This window comes from Euleptes europaea, chromosome 2, assembly GCF_029931775.1.
Source record: "Euleptes europaea isolate rEulEur1 chromosome 2, rEulEur1.hap1, whole genome shotgun sequence".
Classification (NCBI taxonomy): Eukaryota; Metazoa; Chordata; class Lepidosauria; order Squamata; family Sphaerodactylidae; genus Euleptes; species Euleptes europaea.
The window spans coordinates 4,778,567-4,793,309 of record NC_079313.1 but is presented as its reverse complement, the minus strand read 5'-3'; the positions used below and the strand labels follow the sequence as shown (position 1 = coordinate 4,793,309).

At 48.8% G+C, this 14,743-nt stretch overlaps 1 protein-coding gene across 1 annotated transcript in view; it reads left to right on the top strand.

Moving 5' to 3' along the window:
• EFNA2 (ephrin A2) overlaps nt 1–14,743 on the top strand; it is a 180,506-nt gene that overhangs the window by 130,541 nt on the left and 35,222 nt on the right. The window lies entirely within an intron of this gene.

The following is a 14,743-nucleotide window of genomic DNA, read 5'->3' as shown; positions in this document are numbered from 1 at the left end:
ATTTGAAATCACGAGATTTATTCTTTCTTTTCCAGAAACAATTTAGCTGGGACCCAGAGAGACGCTTTAGCTGAGGGGTGGCACAGCTCCCGACGGGCTGTTTTTCCGTTTGGTTTTACTCAAGCACGAAATCTCGCCTTTGCACTGTTTCGCAAACCATAGGATCATAGAGTTGGAAGGGGAACACCAGGGTCATCTAGTCCAACCCCCTGTACAATGCAGGAAAATCACAGCTACCTCCCCCCCCCACATCCCCAGTGACCCCTACTCCATGCCCAGAAGATGGCCAAGATGCCCTCCCTCTCATCATCTGCTTAAGGTCATAGACTCAGTCTTGCTGACAGATGGCCATCGAGCCTCTGCTTTAAAAACCTCCAGGGAAGGAGAGCCCACCACCTCCCGAGGAAGCCTGTTCCACTGAGGAACCCCTCTAACTAGTGTGACATTCGATTTCAAAAGTGGAATTCATGTGGTGGGCTGTGTGTGTGTGTGTGTGTTGCTGTTTGTGTAGCAGAAGTCCAAACTGCCCTTGAACTAGCCAAACCGTTCTTGCATGCTGGTATCGACAATATTTCTTCTATAAATCTGTAGGGCTGGATCAAGAATAGGGTTTGCACATACAGAAGCAGGGGTTGCCAATTGACCCAGAAGGTTGGACCAGAATCAACAGGTTGAAATTAAATCCAAAGAGTTTCTGTCTACACATTAGGAAGAATTTTCTGACAGGCTTCCTCGGGAGGTGGCAAGAGCTCCTTCCCTGGAGGTTTTGAAGCAGAAGCTAGATGGCCATCTGTCAGCAATGCTGATTCTATGACCATAGGCAGATGATGAGAGGGAGGGCATCTTGGCCATCTTCTGGGCATGGAGTAGGGGTCACTGGGGGTATGGAGGGAAGGTAGTTGTGAATTTCATGCATTTTGCAGGGGGTTTGACTAGATGACCCTGGTGATCCCTTCCAACTCTATGATTCTATGACCCCTTCCGCGTCAGACCTCTGGCTCCAACCCTCAAGCTGTTTTCCAGCAGAAGCGTTTTGGAGCGCATTTGGGGTTGCAGTGGGCATACGGTGAAGTCCTTCTCCATGGGTGGAAATCCCTTCTATCAGTGGAGATCCTTTGTGGGTTCCCAGCTGTAACCGGTAACAAAAGCGCAAACTTTCCCCCGATGATCGGATTCATTGAAACCCAGTCCACTCTCTTGTGTTATTTAGCCTGAACATCAAACACCAAAGAGATCTTTGCAGCATTTCCAGAAAGTAGATTTTCGTCAAGCAGCGTGCCTTTGCTGTGCCAACTTCACATACTGCTGCAACCTAGACGTGATATGCACACGCGTGCAAATCACCGCAAAGCCCCTTTTAGAAGCCAAAACTTCCACTTTAAAAAGCACTCAGAACAGCTTAGAAGACCATACAGTAAGCAAAAAAATGCACATAAAATAACAAAATGGCATATTTATGTTCCCATTATTTTGCAGACTTCCCCCGCCCCAACGTTTTACATTTGAAATATCTGTCCTTCAGCTCTGGAGGGGTGGCTTGACTCTTCTCTGTATCCTACCTTTGCACCCTGTAGGGTTGCCAACTGCAAGCTGAGAAATTCCTGGAGGTTTGGGGAGGGCAGGGTTGGGAAGGGACCCCAGTAGTTGTATGTGTATATGTGTTAAGTGCGGTCAAGTCGCTTCCGACTCATGGCGACCCTATGAATCAATGTCCTCCAAAATGTCCTATCTTTGACAGCCTTGCTCAGGTCTTGCAAATTGAGGGCCGTGGCTTCTTTTATAGAGTCCATCCATCTCTGGTTGGGTCTTCCTCTTTTTCTGCTGCCCTCAACTTTTCCAAGCATGACTGTCTTTTCCAGTGACTCAGGTCTTCTCATAATGTGACCAAAATACGACAACTTCAGTTTAGTCATTTTAGCTTCTAGGGTCAGTTCAGGCTTGATTTGATGTAAAACCCACTGATTTATTTATTTTTGGCAGTCCAGGGCATCGGTAACCCTCTCCTCCAACACCACATTTCAGAGGAATCTACCATATTTTTCGCTCCATAGGACGCACCTTTCCATAAGACGCACCTAGTTTTTAGAGGAGGAAAACAAGAAAAAATCTAAAAACTTGTCTTATGGAGTGAATGCTGGCTGGGAGCGTGCGCGTCCGGACGGCGCAATCCAGCATTCCCCGCCCCGATGGCCAGCTGGGAGGCGGGCGGGGCCGCACAGAGCCGGCTGGGCGCGTGCGCCATCCCGACGCGCACACGCCCAGCTGGCATTCGCTCCATAAGACGCGAATTTCCTCCTCACTTTTGAGGAGGAAAAAAGTGTGTCTTATGGAGCGAAAAATACAGTACTTTCTTCCTATCTGCTTTCTTCATTATTCAACTTTCACTCCCATACATAGTAATAGGGAATACGATGGCCTGAATTGACTTGATCTTGGTTGCCAGCGACGCATCCTTACACTTGTGAATCTTTTCTAGCTCCTTCATGGCTCCTCTTCTCCGGAGATTATAATGCCATAAAATCTACCCTCAAAAGCAGGGGAATGGATCTCTGTAGTCTGCAGATCAACGGTCTTTCCAGGAGACCTCCAGGTCCTACCCGGAGGTTGGCAACCCCAGCCCCGACCTCTCCTGCGTTTCTCCCAAAACTTCCATCTTTTCCCCCCCAGCCGCACTCGCGCCGTCGCCGCCCGGGAGCCAGCCGAGGGAAAGAAATGAAGAGTGAAGTTAAAATTGCGAGGCGGGTAGGGAGGAGGAAAAGTTTTCAAACAGAGAAGGCAGGGAGAACGGGGCGGGGGGGAGAGGGACGGGCGTCTCTGGACTGCCAAGGATGGCTTTCGTCTTAGGGGCTGAAAGGAGGGGGGTGGCAGAGGCTATTAAAGGCTGTTAAATGGCTGGAATCGCACCGCTGTGGAAAAAAGGGGGGCCGTCTCTTTTTCTCTGTCTGTCTCTGTCTTCAAAGTGCTCTCTAATCACAGGGTTGTGGCTGATTCTCCCCCCCCACCCCATTTATTCTCCTCCCCACAATGAAGACAGCCACACTCAGCCGGCCTCATTAGGCCCTGCGATGCCCCAGCGGAGACGGCCGTCTTCAGCCTGCGATGGGAGCCATTTTGGCAAAAAGAGGCCAAATGTCTTTCGTCGTGGTTTTCTTGCATGAGCCCCCCCCCCCCCAAATTATAGCCAAGACTGGTAAAGCTGCTGCCTGTTGCTGAATGGAGCCCTATTCAGATCAGGGAAGGGACCACGTTGGCCCCTGCGATTGCCATAGGGTTGCCTTCCTCCGGGTACCAGCTGGAGGTCCCCCGCTGTTACAACTGATCTCCAGCCGACAGGGATCAGTTCCCCTGGAGAAAATGGCCTCTTTGGAGGTTGGACTCTATGGCATTGGAACCCCTCCCCAAACCCCGTCCCCCTCAGGCTCCACCCCAAAAACCTCCTGCCGGTAGCGAAGAGGGACCTGGCAACCCTAGAACGCCAACTCCGTCTTGAGAGACTCTTGAAAATTTGGCGGTGGAGCCTGGTGAAAGCCAAGGTTGAGAAGGGGCGGCAGCTCAGCAGGGATGGGACGCCATAGATCCAGGGTGTCAAACATATGGCCTGCGGGCCAGATCCGGCCCCTTGAGAGCTCTTATCCGGCCCGCGAGCCAGCTGAGGCAGCCACCCCCACCAATCTCGACCAGGGCTGGTCAGCCCCCTGTGGGGCTTGGGCAAGGGAGGGACTTCAGTGCCATAGAGTCCAACTGCCAAGGCGGCTATTTTCTCCAGGTGAATTGATCTCTATCGGCTGAAGATCAGTTGTAACAGCAGGAGATCTCCAGCTACTATCTGGAAGTTAGCACAGAGATAACTGTACAAAGCGAACACACATGTAACGTGTTTAAACATATATTCAACCCAAGAGCAGTGAAACATGTAGAATATACAGACAACTATGTACACAAAAAATATACAATGTTATTTTCTAATGCAGTCTTTGTGCAAAGAAATTGTTGTTCTGTTGTAGTAGTAGTTGAAGAAAATATCTTTAAAAAGTCCAAAAGGTACTTCTTAATAATCCAATTTGTGGAGAAAGGCAATAGTTGCCTTTCTCCACAAATTGGATCATTAAGAAGTACATTGTATATTTGTGTACATAGTTGGCTGTATATTCTACATGTTTCACTGCTCTTGGGTTGAATATATGTTTAAACACGTTACATGTGTGTTCGCTTTGTACAATTATCTCTGTGCTGATTTTCAAACCGTATGGTAATAGCACAGGAGTGCTTTCTTTTTTGTGGTTTACTATCTGGAAGTTGGCAACCCTACAGAGGCAGTATAAGCAGAGGATTCCACCTCAGCGTGACGCGAGGATCCTCAGTCATTATCACCATCAATCTGCAGGAAATTGTCCAGTTCTCTTTTTCCAGTTTTACTCACTTGTTTATTTTTATTCGTTTCCCACCTTTCTCCCCGATAGGGTCCCCCAAAGCAGCTTCCCATATCATTTCCCCCTCCTCCACTGTGCCCTCACAACAATAACCCTGTGAGGTAGGTTGGTCTGAGAGAATAGGATGGGCCCAAGATCACCCGGCAAGCGGCCGTGGCAGAGTGGGGATTCGAAGTGAGTTTTCCCAGGTCCTGCTCCAACACTCTAATGCAGGGGGGTTAAACTCAATTTTTACAAAAGCCAGATATGACATAAGTCTCACTTTGTCGGGTCGGGCCATGCCTTGCCAGCCCAGATCGAGAGGGTGGGGCTGCTTCGGCCGGCTCGCAGGCCAGAATAAGAGCTCTCAAGGGGCCAGATCCGGCCCGCGGGCCTTAAGTTGGACACCCCTGCTCTATCGGCTACACCACGCCGACTTTTATACGTTTCTGTTGTGTGTGTGTGTTTTTAATGCGAACAACGGTTTGGGAAGGTCTTCTCGTTGGTTTGCCAATGTGTTAGAGAGAAAGTTATGTCACTGCGTGATGCTGGGAGCATGAAACCCGCATAAAACTCTTCCTCGCTGTTAACTTTCCGGCCGTCAAACACTTGAAAGGCCGCTGCAAAGATGGATTTCCTGTTTTCCCCGCCAGTCCCTGACATCAACCCCGCTGCTATCTCTCTTTCTCTCTCTTGTCTTGTCTGGCTTCCATGACAGGATTTTATATATTAATTTTTACTTCTTCTTTTTTTTGCACAAAGACAGGCGAATTAGCGACGCGCTTCATCGCAGCCCTTCAAATCCCACTCGTTTTAATTACGACGGTTTGGCAGGCCTGCGGAGGGAATTACACAGCCGCAGCAGGAATCTTGCCAGGTGGTGCCTTCTTAAAACTCTGTTGACATTTTACGAAGGGAATGACTTTAAATGATAACAAATTAACAGGCGACTCAGAGCGTGTGTATCTGCACGAGGCTGGCAGCGCCTTAACTGTCTGTGGCCAAAATCTCGTCCGTGGGAAAAGACTTGTCCACGCTGCTGAGTTAGGCAGGGATGCCCGTCCACCAGCGTTGTCACTGAATTTTATGACTTCTCTGGTTTGATATCACCTTTGTCAATGCCTTACCTTCAGCTCTCCTGGAAGGCAGGTATCTCCATACTCTTTTTCATCAATGACTATGCCCATGCAAAACAGAGAAAGAGAATAGAAAAACAATAGAAATCTCCAGGTATTTCCAAACCCGGAGTCAGCAACCCTAGTTCTATCCCAGGGTTTAGTCATATGTTTAAAGTGCCCTCGAACCTTATTAATTTATAACATTGCTAGGGGTTGCTAATAGGATCCAAAAGGACAGGTATCTCCTGCAAATGCACAATCTAAAGCGAGGCCTGGCCTATGAAGGGAAGGGTACAAGAGGAACTCAGTTTTAATGGTAAATTGACTCGTACACTTGGAGAGATGTTCCTGGATGCCCCTCCTCCCTCCAGCTCAGGTATGCGAAGGAGACGCTCTTACGCCCATGCATTCTGAGCATGAGTGGAATCCGTCAGTCGGAAATACATTCCTGGCTACCCCTCCTCTCCCCAGCTCAGGTATGCGAAGGAGACGCTCTTACACCCGTGCATTCTGAGCATGAGTGGAATTGGTCAATCGCAAATACGTTCCTGGCTGCCTCTCCTCCCTACAGCTAAGGTATGTGAAGAAGGCGCTCTTACGCCCATGCATTCTGAGCATGAGTGGAATCTGTCAATCGCAAATACGTTCCTGCCTGCCTCTCCTCCCTACAGCTCAGGTAAGCAAAGGAGATGCTTCACACAGTGAAGATCCAAATGCTGCGGCGACCTCTTCTGCCAAAGCAACTTATACAAAATCCAGCCAGATCTCCAGCGGCTACGCAAAAGTGCTGCTGGGCAAAAGCCCCGCCCGCTTCCTAAAAAGACTTGGCAGGTGCCAGGAATGGTGTTAGTTGATAGGTTCCTATTTGTACTTATATGTGATTGTTACACTTTAATGAATGGAGTTACATACACATATGCTGCAGTGTTTAGACTGATTTATTAATTAATTGATTACAGATATAGATAAAGATACGGTCTGTTTGACCAGCCAAAAGTTAATACATAAAATTATCTGACTTAATAAAACTGCAAAACTGATATAAATTACATAAAAGAGTAATGATATTAAAATGTAAGATATTAAAACAAATCACAAGAATTAACATCTTAATATTTCTAAAAGCATAGCAAGGTTTAGTAATTTTGTCCATTCTATTTTTGCGAGTTTTAATTGCGATGGCACAAAATTTGGTGGTAATTGATTAAGTGATTACTTATATATAGATCTGGCCATAGCGGCTGTGATTTTTTTTTCTTCTAACAGTGGTACAGCGCTAGTCCCCCTTTTTTCCTTTCCTCTACCATCTGGAGGTTGGCAAACCTAGGTGATACCCTATTGTGGTTTTTGCTGTATTCTGTTTTGTTGCTGCATGTTCCTGTGGCAAAAGCTGTTGGCGAAAAACCTTCCTTCCACAATTTTGATGCAAGAGGGATTTTTGAAGACTGGTAGCTGACTCGCCAAAGCTGTGAACCCGCGCCTCTGCGGCATCCTTCTGTTTCCCCCAATCCCTCTCGCCTTCCCCTGCCCTCACCCCAAACACACACATATGACTCCCGTTCCCCCCATCCTGGCGCATGCTAAATCGAGAGCTGGGCTCCTGAAGATTTCCCACCGCTGCCTCCGCTCCGCCGTGGTTCTCCCCCGGACTCTATTCATGCATCGAACAACAACCCGAACCAGGATTGTGTTTCGTTGTAGCCGGCAGATAACTGCCCGATAACATTCTTCCTGAGCTTGTATAGCCTGTATCTCGCAGCTGTGATATCGAGGCTGACAACAGACGGCTCATTGTCTCACCGCCGCGGATTCGGCTCAGTTGAAGAGCTGTCCTTTCTTTTCCCCGTCCCCCCTTTTGGGCCCTTTTTGAATTTCAGGACCGGGTGACATGTTTTTTTTGGGGGGGGGACAGGAAACGGCTCGGCTTGAGCGCAACAGTGGCGTGAGATTGCAAACGTGGGACAGACCTAACTTATGCTGCAAGTTGTCAGATTTCCACCCTCTCCGGGATCTCCAGTGGGACCTCCAGTTACGGTTGCCAAATCCAGATTGGGAAATTCCTAGAGAGCTGGTGAAGGAGCTTGGAAGGGTGGAGTTTGGATGGAAGGGACCCCAGCGTGGTGTAGTGGTTAAGAGCGGTGGTTTGGTGTGGCGGACTCCAAATTTGTTTCCTGTATGTAACCGTGTTATATAGTGTTACACAATTGAACTCACGGTTTAGCCATAGTTGCTGTTTCTTTTGCCCACTGTATGTAACCGTGTTATATAGTGTTACACAATTGTACACACGGTTTAGCCATAGTTGCTGTTTCTTTTGCCCACTGTATGTAACCGTGTTATATAGTGTTACACAATTGTACACACGGTTTAGCCATAGTTGCTGTTTCTTTTGCCCACTTGGAGGTTGGCAGTCCTCCCTTCAGTCCTAGATGCAACGTTCCGCCAGCATGTGATACCCTCATTCCTGATCTCCCTATCTGGTGCATTTTTATTTCACCCATTCTCCAAGGAGCTCAGGGTAGTTTATATGGTTCTCCTGCTCATTTTTATCCTCACAACAACCCAAAGGTAGCTGTTTTTGTTATGCAGTAGAACAGCATCTGTTCTTTCTATTCCTTGGCTCCATCATCAACCCAAAGGGAGACGGCAGCCAAGAAATCAGAAGGAGGTTGAGACTGGGAAGGGCAGCCATGAAGGAGCTAGAAAAGATTCTCAAGTGTAAGGATGTGTCACTGGCCACCAAGATCAGGTTAATTCATGCCATCGTATTCCCTATTACTATGCATGGGTGTGGAAGCTGGACAATGAAGGAAGCGGATAGGAAGAAAGTAGATTCCTTTAAAATGTGGTGTTGGAGGAGAGGGTTATGGATACTGTAGACCGCAAAAAAAAAAAAATCAGTGGGTTATAGATCAAATAAAGCCTGAACTGACCCTAGAAGCTAGTATGACTAAAGCTATCGTACTTTGGTCACATTATGAGAAGACAAGAGTCCCTGGAAAAGACAATCATACTAGGAAAAGTTGAGGGCAGCAGGAAAAGAGGAAGACCCAACAAGAGATGGTTGGACTCTAGAAAGGAAACCACGGCCCTCAGTTTGCAAGATCTGGGCAAGGCTGTTAAGGATAGGACATTTTGGAGGACACTGATTCATAGGGTCGCCACGAGACACAAACGACATAACATCACTTAACACACACTCACAGAACAGCATCCCGAGTTCCTTCTGTGCCACACCCTCCCGCCTTCTGGCTGGATATAGGGACTTAGAGATCTCCCTTCCCTATCTGACAAAGAAAGCTTTGACTCTCAAAAGCTTACACCCCCAGAATCTTGTTGGTCTCTGAGGTGCTACTAAACTCTAAATGTCCTATGAGGTAGGTTAGGCTGAGAAAGTGACTGGTTCAAGGTCAACCACCACGAGTTTCTTGGCAGAGTTTGGGGGGGGATCTATATACCTGGCTAGAGCTTGAGATCAGCCAGTGCGGCTCTGCACCATCAGAGTTTAGATTGGAAGGGCTTTTCTAGTGGTTCCCCCCCCCCCCGAGCTGTGAAACGCCATCCCTTGTGTTAGGGTGTTTTATACCCTTCCTTATTGGACTTCCAATGGAGTTGGAAAGCTTCTGGAAGGCCTTTGAAACCAACTGATCTTCTAGCACATGAAAGGCTTTAAGTATTTTCAGTAAGAATGCATTTTTATTGTTGGATTTTAGTATGTCAGAAGGGGACCTTTAAAAATTAGGGTGTTTTTTTTCCCTCCCATGATCTCCCATCATGTGCAACTGGACCATAACAAATTGAAAGTGACAGAGAGAACACCCACAATATCCATCAGAAAAATTGGGGAAAGGAAATGGTGTGGGGGGTTATTTTGAAGGGGAGACGTTTTACCTCTAGACAGGACAAAATAATCGAATTAAAAATAAATATGCATGAATGTGAGCAACACCCCCACCCACCCACTGCTATCTCTTCTCTCGTTGCCGATGTGTTTTTAAAGTGAGAGAGAGAGAGGAAAACAGAAAAGGGGTAGCATCTCTGCACAATAGCATCAAAAGTGGCTTTGGGAATCCTTCCGTCACCCCTGGGAACCTTGGGAAATGTAGTTCTGGGAGAATTCTCACCGCCCTGGTGTTCTACGGATTCTTGGAAGGAAGCCACGAACGGTGCAAAACCGGTAGATGTTTGCAATGTAATTGGCTCAGAGCGAAGAACAGAAGCACGCATGTTTTGTTCTGGTTTTTTTTTAATAAAAAATAATAATTAGAAGAGGAGGTGAAGGGTGGGTCTGAAAAGGATGCAAACATTTATTTTGTGAGCTGCTGCAGCTGTTCGAAGTATTGCCCCTCTGTTGGGGTGCATCGGCAGAGGCATAACGTCCAGATCGCAAGACGTCCTAGTTCTGCTGCACACCGCGTCGGTCAGGCCACACCTGGAGTGTTGTGCGCAGTTCTGGAGGCCTCGCTTCAAAAAGGATGGGGACAGAACGGAGCGGGTGCAGAGGAGAGCGACGAGGAGGATCCGGGGCCTGGAGACCGAGCCCTGCGAGGAAGGCTGAGGGAGTTGGGAATGTTCAGTCTGGAGAAGAGGGGGTTGGAGGTGGGGATACAGGATTGCTCTCTTGAAGTATCCGAAGGGTTGCAGTTAAAGGGAGCGGTTTGTGTTGGCAGCAGAGGATAGGACTCGCCATAATGGGTTTAAATGGTGGGCGGATATTACCAGCTGGATATTAGGGGGAAAAATTAACAGTAAGAGTTGTTCGACAGTGGAATTGGCTGCCTAGGGAGGAGGTGAGCTCCCCCTCACTGGCAGTCTTTAAGTAGAGGCTGGACAAGCACTTGGCAGGGATGCTCTAGGCTGATCCTGCATTAAGCAGCGGGTTGGACTAGATGGCCTCTATGGCTCCTTCCAATTCTATGATTCTATGAATCTTGTTATTGAGTGTGCTAATAGCTGGAGCCCTGGTTGGGATGGTCCAAGGCAGCCCAGTCTTGTCAGCTCTTGGAAGCGAAGCAGGGTTGGACATGGTTTGTATTTGGATGGGGGACTACAGTGGAAGTCCAAGGCTGCTACAGAGAGGCAGGCGATGGCAAACCACCTCTGTTTGTCTCTGCCCTGATTGGGATGGCCCAGGCTAGCCGGATCTCATCAGCTCTCAGAAAATAAGCAGGGTCGGCCCTGGTCAGTACTTGGATGGGAGACCTCCAAGGAAGTCCAGGGTCACTACACAAAGGCAGACAATGGCAAACTACCTCTGAATGTCTATTGCCTTGACCTGGATGGCCCAGGCTAGCCTGCTCTTGTCAGATCTTAGAATCTAAGCAGGGTTGTCCCTGGTCAGTATTTGGGTGGGAGACCACCTAAGAAGTTCAGGGTGGCTCCACAGAGGCAGGCCATGACAAACCACCTCTGAATGTCTTGACATGGATGGCCCAGGCTATCCTGAACTTATCAGATCTCAGACTCAGCTAAGCAGGGTTGGCTGTGGCTTGTACTGAGGTGGGAGACCACCAAGGAAGGCCAAGGTTGCCACGCAGAGGCAGACAGTGGCAAAACCACATGTGGACATCTCTTTCCCTGACCTGGATGGCCCAGGCTAGCCCGATCTCGTCAGATCTCAGAATCTAAGCAGGGTTGGCCCTGGTCAGTAGTTGGATGGGAGACCACCAAGGAATTTCATAGTCGCCATGCAGGGGCAGACAATGGCAAAACCACCTCTGAACGTCTCTTGCCTTGAAGACCCCATGAGGGGTCGCCATAAGTCGCCTGCAACTCAACTCATGGCACTTCCCCCAATAGTTGGAACAATGGACTTGACGCAAGGAAGGGACCTCTCGCTCAGCCTCACTTACCACCCATGATTGTTTTTGCAAAGCTCAAATGGAGGAGGAGAAAGTGACGTAGCCTGGATCCCCCTTGGGGAGAAAAAGGTATGAAAGGTAAAGGCTCCCTGCGCAAGCACCAGGTCATTCCTGGCCCATGGGGTGACGTCACATCCTGATGTTTCCTAGGCAGACTTTGTTTATGGGGTGGATTGCCAGTGCCTTCCCCAGTCATCTTCCCTTTACCCCCAGCAAGCTGGGTACTCATTTCACCGACCTCAGAAGGATGGAAGGCTGAGTCGACCTGGAGCTGGCTGCCTGAAACCGACTACCGTTGCGATCAAACTCAGGTCATCAGCAGAGCTTGGACTGCAGTACTGCAGCTTTCCACTCTGCACCACGAGACTCCTTGTATGAAGGGTATGAAGATCTGTCTAAATAAATTGTTAAAAAATGAAGCCTCCGCCATTCGTGCCTCAGTGTCTGTAGCATCAGGTGATGACTTGCGTGGGCGACTGGGCCAGAAATGCCTCCGGTAGAACTTCCGCAATTATCCAACATTACCTTCAAATTCATACTTTTCACAATCGCAGCTGCCGGCCCTCAAGGGGTAAAGGTAAGGTAAAGGTAAAGGTCCCCTGTGCAAGCACCGGGTCATTCCTGACCCATGGGGTGACGTCACATCCCGACGTTTCCAAGGCAGACTTTGTTTGCGGGGTGGTTTGCCAGTGCCTTCCCCAGTCATCTTCCCTTTACCCCCAGCAAGCTGGGTACCAGTCCAGTACTCAAGGGGTACTGGACTGGTAAAGTTCTTTCTCAAAGTCTGGTGTGTTGCCAGCTTCCAGGAGGGGTCTGGAGATCTCCTGGAGTTACGACTGATCACCAGATGACAGAGATCAGTTCCCCTGGAGAAAAGGGCTGCTTTGGAGAGAGGACTCTGCAGATAGTAGGACGGAAACTCTAGGTCTCTCCCTCGCAAACCTTAGCAGCATGGGTATTCAGGAAGCGATGAAGTTACTTAGCACAAGGGTGGCCGTCCTTGACCGAGTGAGTAGGTTGAGTAGGGAAAGGCGAGTGTGCTCCACGGCTGCTCTAGGAATTTCTCCACCAACCGCCTTCCCTTCATATTTAAAATTTCTTCCAGCTCCCAGCCACAGGCGAGTTTTTATGCCCGCCAGACTGAATGCCCTCCCGACAGCTGAATTGAGGGGTCGGTTTGATAAAATCCCATTTTCAGTCTGTGCATCAGGAGCAATTGAGACAACAGATCACCTTCTGTAGTGTAGTGGTTAAGAGCAGTGGTTTGGAGCGGTGAAGTCTGATCTGGAGAGCCGGGTTTGATTCCCCACTCCTCCGCATGAGCGGGGTGGCTGCCTCGGCTGCCTCACGGGCCAGATAAGAGCTCCCAAGGGGCCGAATCTGGCCCGCGGGCCTTATGTTTGACATCCCTGCTTTAAAGCATGGGGGGGGTGCAGTTACGTGTCACTGGCCATTGAGTGACATCACAGGCAGCAGCCAATAGAGACCTGCGTGGGAAACATCTTAGGTGTGTACACCTGTATGCTGTGTCCAACATCACCTAATAGACTAGACATGCTCCTCTGATCCTGGAGAGAATAGGGATGCATCATGACTAGTATCCATTTTAATTAGTACCCATGGATAGCCCGTCCTCCATAAGAACATAAGAAAAGGGGAGGGGCTCAGTGGTAGGGCCTCTACTTGGCATGCAGAAGGTCCCAGGTTCAATCCCCGGCACCTCCAGTTCAAGGGACCAGGCAAATAGGTGATGTGAAAGACCTCAGCCTGAGACTGTGGAGAGACACTGCCTGTCTGAGTAGACAATGTTGACTTTGATGGACCAAGGGTCTGATTCAGTAGTAGTAGAAGAAAAGTTGGTTTTTATATGCCGACTTTCTCTACCATTTAAGGAAGAATCAAACCGGCTTACAGTCACCTTCCCTTCCCCTCCCCACAACAGACACCCTGTGAGGTAGGTGGGGCTGAGAGAGTGTGACTAGCCCAAGGTCACCCAGCTGGCTTCGTGTGGAGGAGTGGGGAGCCACCGCCGCTCATGCAGTGACGAATCCAACCTGGTTCTCCACATTAGAGTCCGCAGCTCCAACTCACCACTCTTAACCACTATACCACGCTGCTACAAACTTCCCCCATTATTTTCCCATCCCTGTAGTGTTAGGGGGACAGAGGATTTGGGGCCTAGAAGGTGGGGAAAGAAAGAAGACGTGTTGGGCTGAGACCTGGGAGACCCCGGGTTCAAATCCCCATTCAGCTATGAAGCACACTGGGGCATCTCAGGGCCAGCATCTCTCTCTCTCAACCTATCCTACCTCACAGGGTTGTTATGAGGATAAAATGTGAGAAAGGATAACCACCCTGCACTCCTTGGAAGAAAGCTGGGAAACCAATCCAGTTCCCCAGATTAGCCTCCGCCGCTCACGTGGAGGAGCGGGGAATCGAACCCGGTTCTCCAGATCAGGGTCCGCCGCTCCAAACCGCTGCCCTTAACCACTACACCACGCCGGCTGTCTTTTAAAAAAAAATCATAAGTGAACCGACTGGCGCGGTCTCCACCCAAAGGCACCCTTTCCGTCCAGCCTGCGTGCCAAACGGCCGCGTTTGAAACATCCAATTAGCTTTTGCTTCAGCGAAATGTGCGAGTCCTGGAAAAAAAGAGAGGAGGAAACGAAGGAAGAGAGAAAGAGAGAGAAAGGAAGAGAGCCCCAGGTGGGCTGGGTCGGCTTTGATTTTGGGGTTCTGGTGCGTGTCACTTGTTTTTCAAACGCGTAATTATTATCCGTCACACTGTTCCCTCTGAGAATCGTGTATCCTTTAATTTCTGCTAAAAAAAAAAAAAATCCTCTTTGCTTGAGTGAATGACTATCCCCCCTATATAAAAAAAAATGTAATATGAATCAATTAATTCTCTTTGGGGAGAGGGGAGGGTATTTTTTTGTTGTTATAATTACGAGCCAATTTGCATTTATGGCAACAAAGATATTTGTTTCTGAGAGTAGATGGTTGCTCTTTCTTTTTTTGGGGGGGGGGGAATTCATTTTACGTTTTCAAACGTTACCTTGCCAGGGGCAGGGTTGCAACAGATTAGGGAAAATGGAGGCCAAGAGAAACGCACACACACCACACAATACACACACACACACATGCACACAAAGACAAAAAAAAAGCCCTTTGCATTAATTAGTTTATTTCCCTGTGTGATCGGAGTGCTTATGAAGCAAGTAATGAGGTGTACAGCCACTTAAAGACTCCTTGAGAACGCATACTGTGCTGCTCAAAGAAAGGACCGTTCGTGTTCTGGGGGGATTCTTTTCTAAAGAAACAAAAACCTTCCCGATCGGCTCCGGCGCCGGCTTTT